General features: G+C 39.4%; 1 pseudogene; it reads right to left on the minus strand.

The window, feature by feature from the left end:
- Positions 1-3,796: 3,796 nt before the first annotated feature.
- Positions 3,797-3,915, minus strand: LOC118614566 (annotated as a pseudogene).
- Positions 3,916-18,328: the final 14,413 nt, after the last annotated feature.

Consider the following 18,328-nt stretch of genomic DNA (forward strand, 5'->3'; position numbering starts at 1 on the left):
CGTGGCTAGTGCAATTGTGACAAGCCATAAATGTAAACTAAGCACCAGATTTCAAAGACTTTGTATTAAAAATGAATGTAAAATAGCTCATTAATAATTTTATATTGATTACATGTTGAAATATTTTGGATATATTGAGTTAAACAAAATATATTATTTAATTTAATTTATCTTGTTTTTTTTTACTCTTTTAATGTGACTACTTAAAAAATTCACATTTTATTGCTATTGGACAACACTAGCCTGGAGAAATCAGATACTTGTTTACTGTAGTTGCTAAGATTCTAGCTTGTTTTTCTTGTTGTCTTTACAAACTCAGGTTGCTTTAAAGATTCTTTGCATTGATAGAGGAGCTTGCTTTCTCACTATATGGGTGCAGAGTTCCTATCAGCCTGCTCACCATTCTGCCCGGCACCCCTCTGTCAGAACTTCCGGTGCAGTCTGCTTGGGCAAAACGTGTTCCTCTGGTTGCAAAGAAGGCAGTTTCCAAGGACACCTGTCTCAGAGCTCTAGAAGAACTATGAATCATGATGGAGTTTGGTTTTTGTCCCAGAAAAACTATGAGGGTGAAAAATAGCAGCATAACAAAGACAGGGTGTGTTGGAAAGAGGGATCCTGGATTGAAGTGGAAGACATGGATTCGAATCCCTGGTGAGCCATTAGCTATGTTTGATTTGGACAAATCACTATATTTGAACCTCAGTTTCTTTCTGTCGGATGCCTGTAAGATGAACTTAACAACGTTTACTTCAGAGGATTACTGGGATATCAAATGAGATAATGTATAAGAAAGTACTCCAAATTGTGAAACTGTTTATGGTGGCAAATTTATGACAGGTGGGGCAGATGCTATGGGCAGATGGTTTTATCTGGCTAGAAAAGTGTGTTCTGTTTAGGTGAAACAGAGTAACTATAGGAGGAAACTCTCCGGTTTGTCACAGACTTTGCCATTCTTGTTATCTAATTTGTGTCACCTACTTGGCTGCTGAATATGGATATGTGTTCATATACCTTGCAAAATGGGAGGGGCAACATGTAGTAACACGAGCATGCCTGATGTTGGCTGACTAGGTTCCTTCCGCGGGAGCTCACGGTCAGCACATAAGTTTTGGCGCCTGATCACGGCTCTTAAGTTCAAGGGGTAAAAACGGAGAGGAACAAATTGACTGAGGGTACAACAAAAAGGGCAAGCAACTGATTCTGCGTTGGGGAAGAATCTTTCAGAGGAAGGGGTTCGAAGAGGAAGGAAAGTACCATTTTTGAGCCAGGACTGGGTTATACATAAGATTAGGCACTTGTCATTTCTCTGTCTCATACACTCCTCAAAACAGCTCTCAGAGGATATAATTATTTTCTTGTTGCAGTTGGTGGCTTATGAAACCTGCCCAAGGTCACATACAATGGGCAGAACTAAGATTTTAATCCAGGTCCTTTTGAGTGGGCCCCTGGCCACCGTGTGTCTACTGTGCTTTCCCTGGGAATTAATAATTGCCTATTTCATAGCAATTGTTTTATTTCTGTTTGCTGGGTCTTCCTTCTTCCCTATCTCCCTTTCTAAGAGTGTTTTTATTTAACTTCAAATTTGTTAAAGTTACAATGAAATACTTTTAAATAAATACAAAATTGCAAAATAACCAAGGTTTTTATTTCAACAAACTTACCAAATATAATGACGAGATAAAGATATATCTAATAGAGACTTCTGTCCTAAAATCATCATGAAATCAATAGTCATACATCTAGGAAATGTACCAATGGAGCTCTCTTAGTGGAAGAGAGAGCTGGTGTGTGTATTTTAATTGGTTTCATGTGGGTGTCTCTTCTGACTGGCTAGAATCCAAGGGCGTTTGGAAGATGGCACTTGGAGTTCACAAAGCATTGCTAACTCTTCTAAGAGGAAATGTCAAAGAGGAGGCTTAAAAGTGTCAGGTGCTAAATCCATCTTCCTGTGCTTGTTGATGCCCTAAGGAGCCTCTGAAGGAAGGTCTCTGTTTCCACATCCTGTTCTATTTTTCTTTCAGCCTGGAGTGGATGTTTATGGATGGTGGAAGTCTGTTGCCCAGGGGATCTGACCAGCCTACAGTTTACTCTGATCCCATCAGTGACCAGGGCTTTTAATATAAAAATGGAGAGCTCTAGGTCTTGACTGTAGTAGCCTATAGCATTGATTCTCTAGTGATAAACAACCCGGCCCCACCCCCACCTTTGACCCCTTTATCTTTGACCCCTTTATGTTACTATCTCAAGCAAAAGGACTTTGCCCCACTCATTTGTGACTGAGCATGCCCTGGTGATGGCCTCGGTTTTGGGCTTACATCACACTGTGAGACAATAGCCTTCATCAGCCTGTTTGACTTTCCTCTGCTAGAAGAGGGAGGAAAGGTCACCAGGGGCTCATTTGGAGCCCAGGCTGTGGAATCTGACACATCTGGGTTTGAATCCTTACCTGCTGTGTTCTGGCTGGATCATATGGGGCAACTTGACTTAGTCATCTAAACTCCATTTTCTCGTATTTAAAAATATATAATAACAAGGCTGTTGTAAGATTTTAATAATAACAAAATAATAACTTCTTTTAATAAAAGTTCTTACTAACTGCTAGGCACTTTTCTGCAATACAATCATGCATTGCATTATAATGTTTCTGTCAAAGACTGACCACATATACGATGGCGGTCCCATAAGATTATAATGGAACTAAAAAATTCCTATCATCCAGTGACATTGTAGTGCAATACATTACTCGCATGTTTGTGGCAAAGCTCGTGTGAACAAACCTACTATGCTGCCAATCTTGTGAACGTATAGTACATATTATATACAGTACACAATACTTGATAATGATAAACAACTGTTACTGGTTTATATACTTACTATACCAGACTTTTATTATTATTTTAGAGTATACTCTTTCTACTTATTAAAAAAGAGTTTACTGTAAAACGGTGTGCCGTGTTACATGGGCAGCAGCCTTGTACATCTCCTGTTTACTGCGTCTCCTGATTGCATCATTTTCTCTTGTTCCTGATTTAATCTCGTGTTGTTTTGTAGAGGAACATACTGTACAGGCTTGTAGCCTAGGAACGGTAAGCTATACCATGTAGCCTAGGTGTGTAGTTGGGTTTACCATGTAGGTTTGTGTAAGTGCACTCTACAGTTTCTCACACAACGAGATCACCTGATGACTTATTTCTCAGAAGTATCTCTGATGTTAACCAGAGCATGATTGTACTATCTCAGTTAATCCCACAACAATCCTATGAGGTAGGTGCAGTCATCCCCATTTTACAGATGAGGAAACTGAAGCATGGAGAGGTTAAGAAACTTTCCCAACTGTCCCATAGTTATTAAATGCAGACCTATTCCTAAGCACAAGGCTCTGCACAAAAAATAAACACATGCAAATTTGGAACACAATAGATGTTCAATTAATTCTATTTATTAATCCAATTATTATTATTTTGAATGATTTTCATGGCTTCTATGAGGTACTTTAGATGTGGAGTGAGATGAGGCATTTTCATGAGATAATGACCTTTTCTTTCATAATTTTGAGCTTGGATGAAGGTATCATGCCTGACTTTAGTTCTTCTGTCTTTTAACTCTAACTTGTTAAGCCTTAATATTTCCATCACATTTTGCAGTTTATATTTTACATTGTACTTAATGATGAACACAAGCATCTTTTCATAAGCTTCTTTTTCAATTTTTATTTTTGAGGTGAGACAACCCTTGGTTGACCTCACAGATTGCAAGAACCTTGTCAGCTTACAATCCCTTATTTTTATTTTTTTTATGCCTACAGCACCTGGTCTTCCTAGGTGATCTCCCATCCAAGTACTAATCAGGCCCGGCCCTGCTTAGCTTCTGAGATCAGACAGGATCGGGCTTGTTCAGTGTGGCATGGCCATAGACTCATAAGCTTCTTATGAGCTAAATAAAGGGAGTTAATATGTGTAAAGTATTTAGACAAGTGCTTGGTCCTGAGTATGTGCTATATAAAGGAAGAATATATGGAGGGTCCTGAAGGTATGAATATGATTTCACTTGATCCTCCACTTTGATCTTTTCTTGTGGGGACGTTCTGTTCTCAGGTCATCTAGCACCAATCAAAACAGCATACAATTATTATACACTGTATTGCCAGCTGCCAGATAGGGAGCTTCAGAGGTCTGGCTTGCTTTATCCCTAATGGCCAACACCCCCCACATTGATTGGCACACGAAAGAAAGCATGAACTCGGCAAGAAACTGAATTACAGTTCTTTGTGCCAAACTCCAGTGGGAATAAGGCAAAAAGAAACAAGAGTAACATGTCTTCATTTCCCAAACTTGAAATTCTACTTTTGAGGTGACTGCTTTAAGTTAATATTTCATGACACTGGAGTTAATAACACCTTTCAGGTGACCTGACAGTTAAGCCAACATCACCCTATGCAAATTGTCAGACGTGGGAACTATGTCACATTACATGAAAAACAGGACTAAGGGACTGTAGCTACAACAAGAAAAACTTTTTTTTTCTTTTTTGCTCCTACTGTTTCTATAACTACGAAGATTCTCTGCACACAGTTTCTTTGTATGTATATATATGATATTTATCGAGATTCGACTACATGCCAGGCATTGTTTTAAAAGCCTTATACATATTAACTCATTTAATTCTCATGATAGCCCCATGAGGTGAATACTTTTATGGTCCCCATTTTAAGGATATGGACACTCCAATGCAGAGAGGTTAAACAGGCTACTCAAGGATACACAGCTGGCAAATGGTGGAGGTAGGATTTGAACCCAGGATTCTGGCTCTAGTGTCTTACACTTAACAGCTGATTCCTTATCCTAATCAAGTCCTTTACTTTTAATACGTAATCCTCCTGGAAAACCTTATGTTAGTGATATTAAACAAACACATTGCAGAGATTTTAGGAGCTGCAAACCTCTCTGAGAGCTCCCAGAGGGCTACCTCTCCTGGGTGGCCGGCAACTGCTTTGCCCCATGAGAACATTCTCTTCAATGGCAAAGGGCTTCGGGGAGTGTGACTTCCCAGGAGAAAGTGACACATTCTGCTACTTTAGTTAAGCAACCTTTACCACAGAGGCAGCACACTTCCAAACGGTCCATCAGAGAGATCACCTGTCTTCCGCCATGCCTACATCTACCCCAAGGACCTGGCTCAGGAATTGAAGCAGCTGTCAGTCTAATGCTTCCCTCTCCCCTTGTCTTAGCTCAGGCTGCGATAGGAAGATACCACAGACTGGGGGCCTAAACAGTAGATATTTATTTCTCGCAGTTGTGCAGGCTGGAAGGTGCAGGATCAGGGTGCCTGCAGAGTCGATTCTTGGTGAGGGCTCCCCTCCTTGCTTGCAGACAGCTGCCTTCACACTGTATGCACATGTGACTTCCTTTTTTGTGCATCCAAGATGAAAGAGAGTTCTTCTTATAAGGGCACTAATCACATCCACATGGCTTACCCTCACGACCTCATCTAAACCTTCTTTGAATACCATCGCACTGGGGATTAGCACTTCAATATATGAATTTTGCAGTGGGTGTACATTTAGTTTGTAAGACCCTTTCTTTTTCCTGCAGATGATGGGCCCAGAGCTGTTAATTCCAGTGCAAAGTGAGGCACTGAGTAGATACTCAGTAGATACTTGTTGAACTGGAGGTTGTCGAATGATCCCCTGGTATTGAAGAGTCTCTGAGGCCTTGGCTTTCTTTTCTGCCTCTAAGAGGGATTATGAATGTGCTGAAACTGCCAAAGTGTTCGGGAGAAGTGGTGGGGGTCAGCATCAGCTTTGCAGTGTCTGGTGCAACAACTTCTTTTTAGGATAAATAGAGGGAAAAGATGGATGTCAGAGTGAAGAAATTCCAGGTTGTGTCTTGGTGCTGGCATGGAAAGGCTGTGCCACCTGAGTAGACCATGTGAGCCCCCTCCATGCTCTTCTGTAAAGGGAGATAATATTTATCTCACGGAAGTGCTGGAGATGGCAGCGGAGCAGCATATATACATCACTAGTACACCTCCTGGCTCGAAGGAGGTGCCAGCAAAGGTTTCCCCTTCTTAAATGAACTCTATTTGTGCCAAGCGAAGCTTTTCCTAGGATGTGGGCAATCAAGAGAGCAGCTATGGGAGTGCTATGTGTACATAAATCACAGGCTCATAGAATCGAAAGTTGGTAGATGATCTAAAAGGGATATGTCATGGGAACCAAAAAGGTATTTACCTGGGAGGCCACCCATGAAGTCTGAGTTTACCTAGCAGTCTAATCATGAGCTCCCTCATGGGAGAGAAGGAAAGAAATGAAGAAAAACAGTACAGGTGAAGTTTACATGCAGCTCTTATAGCCCCCTCAAAGCCTCTATCCTTCAGAAATTTTAAAGGAACTGGGAGTAGCAGGTAAAGGAAAACGGCTTACAGAAAAAGGCAGTCTAGACACTCTATGCAAGGAGGAAGGGGTAGTACTAAGAAAGCACTGGGGCTAAGGGAAACATGATTCACTAAAATTGGAGCAAAACTTACCCGCCTGATTAACTTTGTATGTGACAAGTAAGTTTCCAGGCCCTCTGTGCCCCTGGCTCCCATCTGTCACTTACCTGGGAGGCTCGGTTGCTTTTCTCTACCACCAGCTCTGGCAATGTGTTAGCTACTTACTCCTGCTGTTCACTCCCACATTCATTACAAAACTCAGCTCTTGACCCAGGTTACCAGGAATCACAGGGCGGCAAGAGTTTAGAAAAAGCTGTTGCTTCTCCTTTTTCAAGAGTTGTGTCTAAAAACATTAGTTCCAGAATCAGAGTAATCTGAGTTTGTGTCCAGACTCCAACTGCTTCTTGGTTGTATGACCTTGGATATGACCTTGTCTTAACCTCCTTGAGCCTCAGTTTCCTCATCTACAAAATGGGCATAATAATAGTAGCTAATTCTTACGGTTGAGTGAATTAAATTATACAATACAAGTAAAACACCCAGAACAGTGCTTAGAAAATGATGAACACTTAGAGAAAGTAATTATTATCATTCTTAGTATTTTTATAGACTGGGAAAAAAACCAGTCGTTTTTCCTTCTGTTTCTTCTCTGATGCTGCTGGTTGTGAGTTAGTGGAGGGAACAAGACCAATGAATGGCTCTGCTACTAAGTAACTGCAACCTTGAGCAAGCCTGTAGTTGCTCTGAGCCAGATTTGCCTCCTCTCTAAAATAAGTACAATGATCATACTTTCCCACACGTGACTGTCTACCTGTGTGCTGGGAGGTGCACAAGGGACAATGCCATCAGAATGCTCAGCAAGGTTACACAGGGAGAGGAGATGTCCTATAATATCATGCATGGTCGCACTGCCAGCCCCCAGTGATGCTCCGTGTGTGGTCCAAAGTATCCCCTGTTAGAAATGCAAATTCTCAGGTCCTGCCCAGACCTTTTAAATCAGAAACTCTGGGAGCGGGGCTGGTGATCTGTGTTCAGCCAGTGCTCCAGGTAATTCTGCTGCACCCTCAAGTTTGGGAACCACTGTGTTACAGTCATGTGGAGAAGAGAAGAGATGAGATGACCATGAGAAATTATCTTTTTACTGAATAATTCTTAACTTTGGAAGATATTTAGAAATGATAAAATGATTTTTTCCTCCTTTCTCATGCGGAAAGATATTTAAATGTATTTTTTATTTAGCCAGGGTTATAGGCCAAATTGTGCCCCATCAGAATTCATATATTGAAGTTCTAACCCCACTATCTCAGGATGTGACTGTGTTTAAAGAGGTAATTAGGGTAGAATGAGGTCCTATCATTTGGGCCCTAACCCAATATGACTGATGCCCTTGTAAGAAGAAGGAATTTAAATACAGATAGGTACAGAAGGAAGACCATGTAAAGACACAGAGGGAAGATGGCCATGTATCAGAGAGAGAGGCCAACCCTGCCCACACTTTGAGCTTGGGTGCCCAGTTTCCAGAATTGTGAGATAATAAATTTCTGTTGTTGAAGTCACTCAGTCTTTGGTATTAGTTATGGCAATCCTAACACAGCCAAGATGGAGTTTAAGCAAAGTCGAGAGTGAACTTTTCACAGTCAAGCCTGGAAGCTATAGGCAAGGAGGTGAGTGGAGGTTAGAGAACTTTGGACCCTGTCGGGACTGCAAGGGGAAAAACATTTTTAGATGCCTCCCTTGATGAAAACAGAAAAGAGGTGGGGGAAATTGCTCACTTTAAAAATAATCTTTCACTCTATAGGTGACTCACTGGTCACACGAGATAGATTAGAAACAGTGATAAAAACACTATGGAATCAGAATGAAAGTCAGAAGAAAAGTATTATTTGTTCTAGGGACATCTGGTTCACATATAACTTTAGGAATGTGTTTACCTCAGGAGACAGATATCTAGGCCTCTGTGTAAGGGATTAGATAGAGCCTTTGGAAGAAGTTGGTTGGAATGGCCAGAAAAGCCTGGCCGTTTGCAGCCCACAGACCAGGGGAGAAGACTATTATATTTGTTCCAAAGGGAAAAAGAAACGCAAAACCTTAATATTGCCTTGATCATTTGCGAAGTGGGTTACTCCCCTACCTTTGCATTTTACCTTCGTTTAAATTAAAAAAAAAAAAAAAAAGTTTTCCCCTAGAGATTTCGACTTAGAAGTGTGGCCAGGTTCTAGCAAGGGGTTCAGTAAAGCTAGGGCTGGGGATGGGGGTGGGGGTGAGGGTGGGGGTGATGAGGCCTAGGAATTTGAGAGAATACCTGAAATAGTTTGGCTAGCTACCTTCTCTAGGGTGTGACCACATCAGATAGACAGACAGATGTACATATAGAACTTGCTTTCACAAGGGGTTTCCCCCGAGGTCCTTGTCTTAGGCTTAACAGTTGGCTTTATCTGTCTGCTTTTGGAAACTGCCTGGGAGGAACAAGCCTTGTTCCTTTCTCCCTGCCCTTTACTCTCCAAGTTGATACTATATGTTTTCAAAAAATTTATTTTAAATGATCATGTCATAACTGGGCAGAGGGCTGACTTTCCTCATTTTAAATGAAGAGCTATATAGTTCTTTAACATTCAAAATGAGATGCAGAAGTTTCTCTCAGGTCCTAAGAATTTCTTTCTTTCTTCCTTTGATTAATCCTCTGGGGAGTCTCCGGCAGGCAGAAGGCATGACAACTGTGAGAACAAAACAATAATTTGGACTTTTGAGCTCTGTTGAAAGGACATATCCATTGATAGACCATTTGTCTGCATAAAGATTTCCACATGAAACTTTCTTTCTCTGTCCATTTTGTCCCTTGGCATTCATGGACAAATCAATATGCAGGAGTCACATGGAGTAAGTCTGGTGGGCTCTCTTGTATGAAATGCATTCCACTTTGCAGTCAGTGGTGTTTGGGAAAGTATTGTCAGTGCTGGGTAGGGGCAGAGAATGGGTAACTGGCATGAGATTCATAGCTGGGTTCCTTCCAATTTGAGGCAGAGAAGCTTGGATGAGTTTTGTGCTGAGTATAACATGCTGCGTGAAGTCTTACCCCTGGTAAAAGTTTCTTTGGCTCATGGTTTTATTTCTTTCTGTTTAATAGCCCTCTTTTCCTCAGAAAGTAGCCTTTACTGTCTGTTGAGTCTATTTAGACATTTCCCTGGCGGAAGTGAACGAGCATGTGATTCATAGCAAGCATCAGGTGTGCTGTCCAGATCCTCCACTTCGGATCGGCAGCTGGCGGTCGTGATTGGCTTACAGCTCACACCTGTGGCCTGCTGCTGCCCACAACTCCAGTGAAGAGAAGCCGCCTTCTTCAAGGTCATGTTTTTTTTCCCAAGAGCAGTCAAAATCCAGTGACTGGCTGATGTAAAGGTAGAAAGGCTCAGCACCCTTGCTTTCTTTTTGGACCTCTCTGCAAGGCCACCAGCTCCAGAACTCCCCAGGAGCTTGGAGGAGGCCTTTGCTGTTCAGCTTTTCCCTCTGCCTGAATCTGGGGCTTTCATTTCTCCGCAAGTGTTGATGTCCTCATTCCCCAGGAAACCTCCTGCATGTAATTCTTCATTCCTCAGTCTATTCCCCAGGGACTCTGACACACAGCAATACTCTTCCTTAAATAAGGAAGGACTCTTATTTTATTTCTTATATGGCTTATTGTTAAGGAATAGATGCATATTTTCATTTCCGAAATTGATATGCATTGCTTTTCAGAGACTTTATTTGAATGGAAATTTTTCTGTGTATGCAATGGGAACATAAGAATTGAAAATGTTTTGAATTCCATTGGAACAAAACAGCACTGAGTAGGCTCAATTGGTTAACCCTGAAGTTTTGGTTATTGTGTTTAAATTGGCTGCTAAACACACAGTGTGGCCATATGGCAGAGGTGAAAGTCTGAGGCCAGGGCTTCTACTGAAAAAGGCCAAGGTTCAGTCTCCTTATTGTTTGATCTGTCTGTTGTTATTTCCTGGTCTCAACCTGTGCTTTAACTTGGCCAGTCATGGTCAAAACCGTTCTCTTGACCTGCCGTTGGAGCAGGGGAGGGAGTGTGGATGATCTCTGCAAATCTGTTACCATGGCTGGAAAAACAATAACTAGCACCTGACCCGCCATGTGTGGAGAGCAGAACATTTATGAAGACCAACCCAGGAGAAGCCAGTTTGGGGAAGAGTAGGTTTTCACAATTTGTTTTTCAAATTTAAAGAAACACAATTGTTGTTGTTGTTTTTTTTAATTTTAAGTAGCTTGTTTTACTAACAAGGAAGACCAATGAATAAGTCACACGGAAATCATTAAAAATATCTTTGGCTTAACTATTTTGTTAAGTTGTGCCAACGATTGCAAATTTATCAGAGATTTTGCTCTTTTTGAAAATGAGAAGAGTCAAGGTATTGAAAAATAATGAGAATTTGTATCTATTTCATTATTATATATGTATAAATATGCATATATGTATATGTTTTATATATACATACATATTTTATATATGTATTTATATCTCTATATCTCATATCTATCTATCTACCTATTTATCCATCTATCAATCTATACTTATATAATGTATACACACTGACAAAGTTTGGAAGAAATGATTTGCTAAAAGTAAAAATAATTATATTAGAGTGATGGAATTTGAGTAATTAGAAAATTTTTATTAGTGTTTTAATAAATTAATGTTTTAGGGTGAAAAATTTAAATCCCTTCTTCAATTAAAATAAATAAATAAATAACATTAATGTTTTCAAAAAGTATCCACAGGAAGAAGGGAACAGAAGTTAATAAAATGAAAATGGAAAATGAGAAGACAGGCAGATGTTGAAAGAACATATTCCAGAGAAGCATTTAGCTAGAATATAAATTGATGACAAATTCATTTATTGTGCCCAGTCTTGTGGCTAAGTTGGGCTTGAGCTTGAGTTGAAAGGGTCTGTTCAGGAAAGGAAGAAGGGAATAGGAAGGATGGCCAAGTGCCAGTCTCAGATAATGACCTCTGGCTAGGCCCTAGGTAACCCCTGGAGCAGAAGGAGATGTTTTCATGAGTGTTGGAATATATGTATGCGTGCATGTATGTGTCAGGGGCCAGCAGATGTGGATAAAAAGAGCACCGTGGGTGCCAGGAGGTTGACTGAATTATGGACACGGGTAAGTTGCTCTTTCCTTGATTCTCTTCCAGCCCCAGGAGACATACATGTACAGAAACACGCAAGGAAGATCTTACAGGGGTCTCGGGCCCCGCAAGAGCAGATGTCAGTAAGAGCCAATGGAATTTGATCAACTGTTATTACAAGTTAATATCTACTGAGCATCTACAGTGTCTAGGTACCATGCTAAAAAATTTACAGTTGTTAGCTCTACTAATCCTCCAACAATCCCCTGAGGAGGGTACTTTTACCCCTTTTTAACAAATGAGGAAATTTGGGCTTGAAGAGGTTAAATAATATGCTTAAAAGGTGGCTGAGCTGCAAATTGTTTCTCAATTTTGGGAAATTCTATTGGCTTTGTTTCTTAATAGGAAGCACTCAAGTACCTAAAAGTTTGAGCTCTGAAGACCGATTCACGTTTCTGTCATGGCTTTGCTGTTACCTGGCTATGTGGTCTCGGACAATTTATATGACCTCTCTGAGTCTGGTAGAGTTGTGGGAAGGATTAGAGATAACAAAAACAAAGAAAAATACTCATTTAATGGTAATTGTTATTATTACATAACATTCAAGACCAAAGCCTAGCTAATTACTAAGAATTCATTGATGAATTAGCTGCCATATACTTAACAGCCAAAGATAAAAGTAAGCTTTGGTCATAAGCTATGACCCTTGATGGATTAATCACACAATCAAATTTTTTTCTATATTTACTTATTGTTAACTTAATGTGATGGTTAATTTTATGTGTTAACTAACTAAGCCATGGGATGCCCAGATATTTGATTAAACATTATTCTGGGTGTTTGTGTGAGAGTGTTTTTGGATGAGATTAGCATTTAAATCAGTAGACTGAGTAAAGCAGATTGCCCTTTCTAAGTTAGGTGGACCTTATCCAATCAATTGAAGGCCTGAATAGAACGAAAAAAGCTGATCCTCCAAATAAGGGAGAATGTTGCCTGACTGCACTTTGACTGAAACACTGACTTTTTTTTTTTGGACGTTGACCTTTTCCTGCCTTCAGACTTGAAACATTATCAGTTCATGGGTCTTGAGCCTGCAGGCCTGCAGACTTGGACTGGAACTATACCATTGCTCTTCTGGGTCTCCAGCTTTAATTTTGAAAGCCAAACTTTCATTTATATCCACTTTTCTTTTTTTTTTTTGGAAGGAAGATAAGATTAAAAAGACTAACTAAACACTCTGGTTATCCTTAAAAACTCCTGCTTCCAGAAAGATGGAGAAGTTACATTTCCCTATTCTTTCTGCTGAGTATAATTAAAAGCTCTAGACTTTATATATAAAACAAACATGGGACTGAATGGTAGGAAGAAGAAGGCAGACCACGAGGGACTGAAGAAACAACATGGTGGTGAATTCTCTGAGTTTCCTTATTGCTTCTTGTATCCTGAACTTGGAGCTGGAGAAACAGGACACACAGAATGTCAGTGGGTACAGATAAAGGATGTCTCAAAAAGCCTGCTCTTTCTTATCAAAGGGCAAGGAAAAGAGATATCTAGCAAGATAGAAAACAGTTTGACAATACCACTCTACTCTTGACAAATATCACAGAAAAAATTTTTGAAACCACCCCATCCATGCAAGCCAGAATCGAGCAGGAAGTCTGGACTTTCACCTGCAGTAATGGGCCCCTGGGGTGGTGTCAGAGGAGGTCTAGTGGAGATTCAAGACTTATATCCACTGTTCAGCAGCAATAAGGCCCCTCCAACTCCTGTGGTATCAGTGGGAATCACGCAGGGAGCTGGAATTCCCACCCACACTCAGGGATAATGGGGAACCCCTCTTGTTTTCAGGTGTCAGTGGAGTCTGAGTGGGGATTCTAGACTTCTACCCTCACTGGGCATTAATGAAGAGGTGACTCCCTTTCTCCCCCAGCCAGAGTAGTATTAGAGGAAATCAGCTAAAGCAGAAAGTTTACATAATATCCAGAATCTCATAACATAATAATAACCTCAGATGTCCAGGTTTCAATGGAAAAATCACTCATTGTAGTAAGAACCAGGAAAATCTCAACTTGAATTAAAAAAAAAAATCGATAGATGCCAACACAAAGATAAATAAATGGAACTATATCAAACTAAAAAGCTCTGCCCAGTAAAAGAACCCATCGACAAAACAAAGAGACAACCAGCTGATTGGGAGAAGATATTTGGAAACAACACCTCTGATAAGGGGCTAATATCCAAAATATATAAAAGACTCATACCTCTCAACAACAATAAAAAATCCAATTAAAAAGTGGGCCAAGGACCTGAACAGACACTTCTAAGTCTAATAAATTTAATTAAAAAATTAATGAATTACAAATAATCTTAAAAAAGATATTGTGCACCGATATGTTTTAGAAGTAAATATCATGCTCTGGATTTTCCAGGAAAGTCTGGGTCTCAAGGAATTTCATTGTTTTAAATAAAAGCATTATATCAAATAAAAATGTGCTTTTTATTTAAATAAATTCACTAATACGAGAAAAACTTCTCTATCTGACCCCAAGTCCCTATTTTATTTTGGAAAATGAGATACTGCTCATGAGATACTATTCAACCCACCGGCAACTAACATTTATTTTGATGCACTCTTTTGCTAAACATGTGGATGATTGTTAGAGAATAATAATAACAATAATAAAAATGAATATTTACAGAATATTTAACTATGAGCCAGGAACTGTAGTAAGCTTTTTGTTTACTGTCTCATGTGAAATTCAATACAGCACAGGCCCCTGGTCTTTCTGTGCATTTCTCATCCTCCTATTAATTTTCGCTGGATACACTTGATGAGTATTTAGATTTCAGAAAATTTACAGTTGAAAAGATAGATTCACATACCTAAGTTATTCCAAACATACTCAGAAAGTTTCTCAATAACTGAAGTAAGTATAAGTATTAAAGTTCAAGTTTAAATAAATTAAAATTAAATACAATTAAAAATTTAGTTTCTCAGTTACTGTAGCCATATATCAAGCGCTCAATAGTCAGGAGCCAGCTCTATAGATCACTCTGTTGCCTGCCTGAATTCAGCTTCCCATGGGAGGCTGAATCTCAAGGGAGAATAAAACCTATGCCATAGCCAGAAAGAGGGAGAAAATTCATGAAAATGAAAAAAAAGGATCAGCTAAGGGTCAAGAGAAAAGACCGTTCTTTTGGCTGCTGTTGAAGTTACAGTAAGTTCTAAAGTCTTAGGTAATCAGGGAAGGAAGTAAAAGTGTTTTCTTCCATTTCTGAGAATGTGTCCCATGTGCATTCTATGGAACCTGGCTTTTCAAAGAGGGCTATATCCTGATCTATGAAGGATTAAACTCAAGTGAAAATAGCACTGAGGTTCTAACAGAGTAGCTCATCAGCTGAGTATGTCCACAAAGTCACGGAGCTTTGTCCCTGTAATGCTTAGTTACGCAGTAAGGGATCCAAGTCATAGCTGAACCCTCCATCACAAACATTGAAATGGAAAAGAACTCAGATTTCTTCTTATTGTAGTTTGTGGAGGTCTCTTGGTGATGAAATATGTCCTGAAGTGGTAGAAATTATACCTTGGTACCAAGCAGTAGTTCCTGACATTTTAAAACTCAAACCCATTTCACAATTATATATAATCTCATGAACATTCTTAGGAATTAAAACAAAAAAAAATCATTGTATTATTTTTGCAAAGTAATTAGCAAGCAAAGAAGTAATTTTAAGTTACAAAATCAGTTTAACAGAGCTATATTATTAAAGATTATATTGAAGTATATTTTAACATGTTCTGTAATAATTATGATACACATAAAAACAATTTTATTTTTTCTCTATTTAACAAATGACATGTAATATAAGTTTACTCTAAATAAATTGAATAAAAAACATGATAAATAACTATAAAATAATATCATATCTTGTTTGCTTTGAAGATTACATGTATATTTCTACTGTGTTAAATTACCAACAATAACAGCATTCATGATCTGATGGTTGAAATTCTTGCATTTTATGTGTTTAAAAAAATTAAATTATCACTTTAATTTGATTATTTTTTTTTGAAAGAAGACAGAAGGTGAAGGCTTCTCACTAAATGACAAATACTGATCCATTTGCACAAAGGCAAAATAGTGAGATTTGGAGCCAGATCGTCTGGATTTGAGTCTGACTCTGCCATTTACCAGCCTGGGAACTTAAGGCAGTTACTTAAATTCTGTACCTTATTTTCCTTCTGTAGAAAATTATGTTAGTAATAGTACATACCTCATGGGCCTGTTGTGAGGATTAAATGAGTTCACATATGTAGGGCTCTTAGAATAGCTCTTGGCCTGTGGGAAAGGCTCAACGAATGTTTATGTAATTTTTATTGTTTATTATTTTAATGTTTATTAATTTAAATAGTTTATTTCCACCTGGATTTTCCACTCAATGTGTCCAAAGTCAAACTTAGCAGTTTCCCTTCTACACTTATTCTTCATGCACTTTCTGAGTAACTTGGTGTTACTATCAAGCACTTTACCACCTTAAAAGCCAATGATTCTAGTTTTCTTCTACTTATTCCTCTCATTTAATCATTTGCTAAGATTTGTGTATTTTAGCTGTGATTTCTTCACGTCATTTGCTCCTCCCCTTTTGTAGGACCATTGCTTATTACTGGTCTTTCTGTGCCATTTCTTGTCTTCCTTAATTATTTTTCTATACAGCATAGCACCTACTTATCACCTAAGGCAGAGTAAAGTCCTCTAGTATCAGTGATTCTCAGTTGCTCAAAGACAAAGCCAAGTTTCTTAGCATAGAATGGACATAAGGTCCTCTGCGATCTGTTTCTGCCTACTCCTCATTCATTCGTTCAACAAATACTTAGTGAACCCTTACTAAATATTAGCCCAGGATCTTGCCATTCCTGATTGATGCTTTAACTGAACACCATGCTACCTATAGTTTCTTGAATTCATGTGCCGTTTCTTGTCTCTCTGGGATTGCTCATAGTTATTCTCTGCTTGAAATGCCATGTTCCCCAAAGTCAAAGAGTGTCTGCCGAGGGCTCAGATTCATATTTCCTGGCTTTTCTCTCAATTCTCTCTCTCTGCCACACCGCAGTTTAGGACCAGATGCCTGTGCTGCATCAACCGTGAGGTAGGTAGTAGCCTCTCAATAAATGAAATAATTATTTATGACAATAACTAGACTAATTCTTAGGGCATTTTTACTCGTTCTTATGGAAGTTATCATATGTCATGTTCTCACCTCTCTTCATCTTAGTGAGTTTCAGCTTCTTTAATCTTAGAAAGCCCTTGGTGCTTATATGATCTTTATTATAAAACATAGGGAGAGAGAAACCATGCCTCATATTGATCTAATACATGGGTCTGGACAACAGGGCCCTACGATACCTGATGCATCCTCTATCCTTCAACCCACATGTGATTAAGGCTGGAGAAGCATAAGAATAAGCTTCTGGGAGTGGAGTGGGATGGTCAGCTCCCTATCTTCTCTCTCTTGAGCCTGCCACTGCCCCTTTAACTTAGGCAACCATTTACATACTTATTGATTCAATCGGGAAATCTTCATTTAGTATTCACTTTGAACTAAGCATTCTCCATAATTACCTCATGTAACCCTACAGTTCCCTGGTTTATAATACCTCCCTTCACCCTCAGATGCTCCACCCATATGGTGTAGTCGGTTACTTCTTTCTCCCAGGTCATATCTTTGACACTAGGGTCTGGCCACCTCTCACTGTCTTATCACCATTCTCCTGCCCTTCCATCCTTCAGACTGATTTTCAGGTCTAATGAGGCTCTTAACTTCTCTCCCTCTTGCTCACTCTGTAGGTTAATACAAACACTTCCCAGGACATCTCTTCTGAGAACTTGGGTACAGATGGTGTGTGTTTGCGGGGTGACGGTGGTATGGCTATTGAGGTAGACTTTAGGGGTGTTGCTTAGAAGTTAATCTGACCTAATCTTAAGCTAGAACACATTAGGACAACTGAGAGAAACAGGAGAGAAAACATGGCTTAGAATAAATTCCATAAGCATTTTTAAAACTCCCTAAGGATTAGTTTGGCTATGAGACTAGGAAAAAATATAGTCTTGGCTATAAGAAGAATATATCATGTGTTCCATCCAGCTCCTCTGAAAATATGTTGCTTATGAAACAAAAGTCCTGGTGTGAAAGGCAGTGGATTTAAATTTGCAGAGCGTCACTGTCTTTTTCTAGGAACAATTACTCTTTTGTCTCATGACTCATCTCCAAAGCCACCTGTGACAGGGATGGAGTGAAGTCTAATGTACAAGGGGATTCATTATTTTAATTCTTTCATTTCTGAAAATGGTAATTTTACAGCTGGATTCTCCCTAGTTTATAGAAGAAAAGAGATTTTAAGAAAAGCTTTGAGTCGTTTTGGCTTTACCCAAACAGCTGCCCTAGTTGAAATGGAAAGAAAATAGTACAGTGCCTGGACTGACACTGAGAATACCCTATCTGTATCATTTACTCTGGCTCCTTTTCTATCTTCCTTCCATCCCTCCCTCCCTCATGTCCCTCCACTTTCTCCATCTTTATTCCTTCTCCAGGGCCCAGGCTTTGTCTCTATATGTCTTGCAACTACTCAAATGGGAAGTAATAGTGGCATACGCATAAATTCTCTTCTTAGGCTAAGGTCACCAAAGTCCCAGCCTAAATCCTCTTTGGTTCCTGGGACTACCTTTCTGGCATCTTGGGGCCTTAGCACAGCTTTTCTCAAGCTTCAGT

This window comes from Rousettus aegyptiacus, unplaced genomic scaffold, assembly GCF_014176215.1.
Source record: "Rousettus aegyptiacus isolate mRouAeg1 unplaced genomic scaffold, mRouAeg1.p scaffold_m13_p_2, whole genome shotgun sequence".
In the NCBI taxonomy this organism is placed as follows: Eukaryota; Metazoa; Chordata; class Mammalia; order Chiroptera; family Pteropodidae; genus Rousettus; species Rousettus aegyptiacus.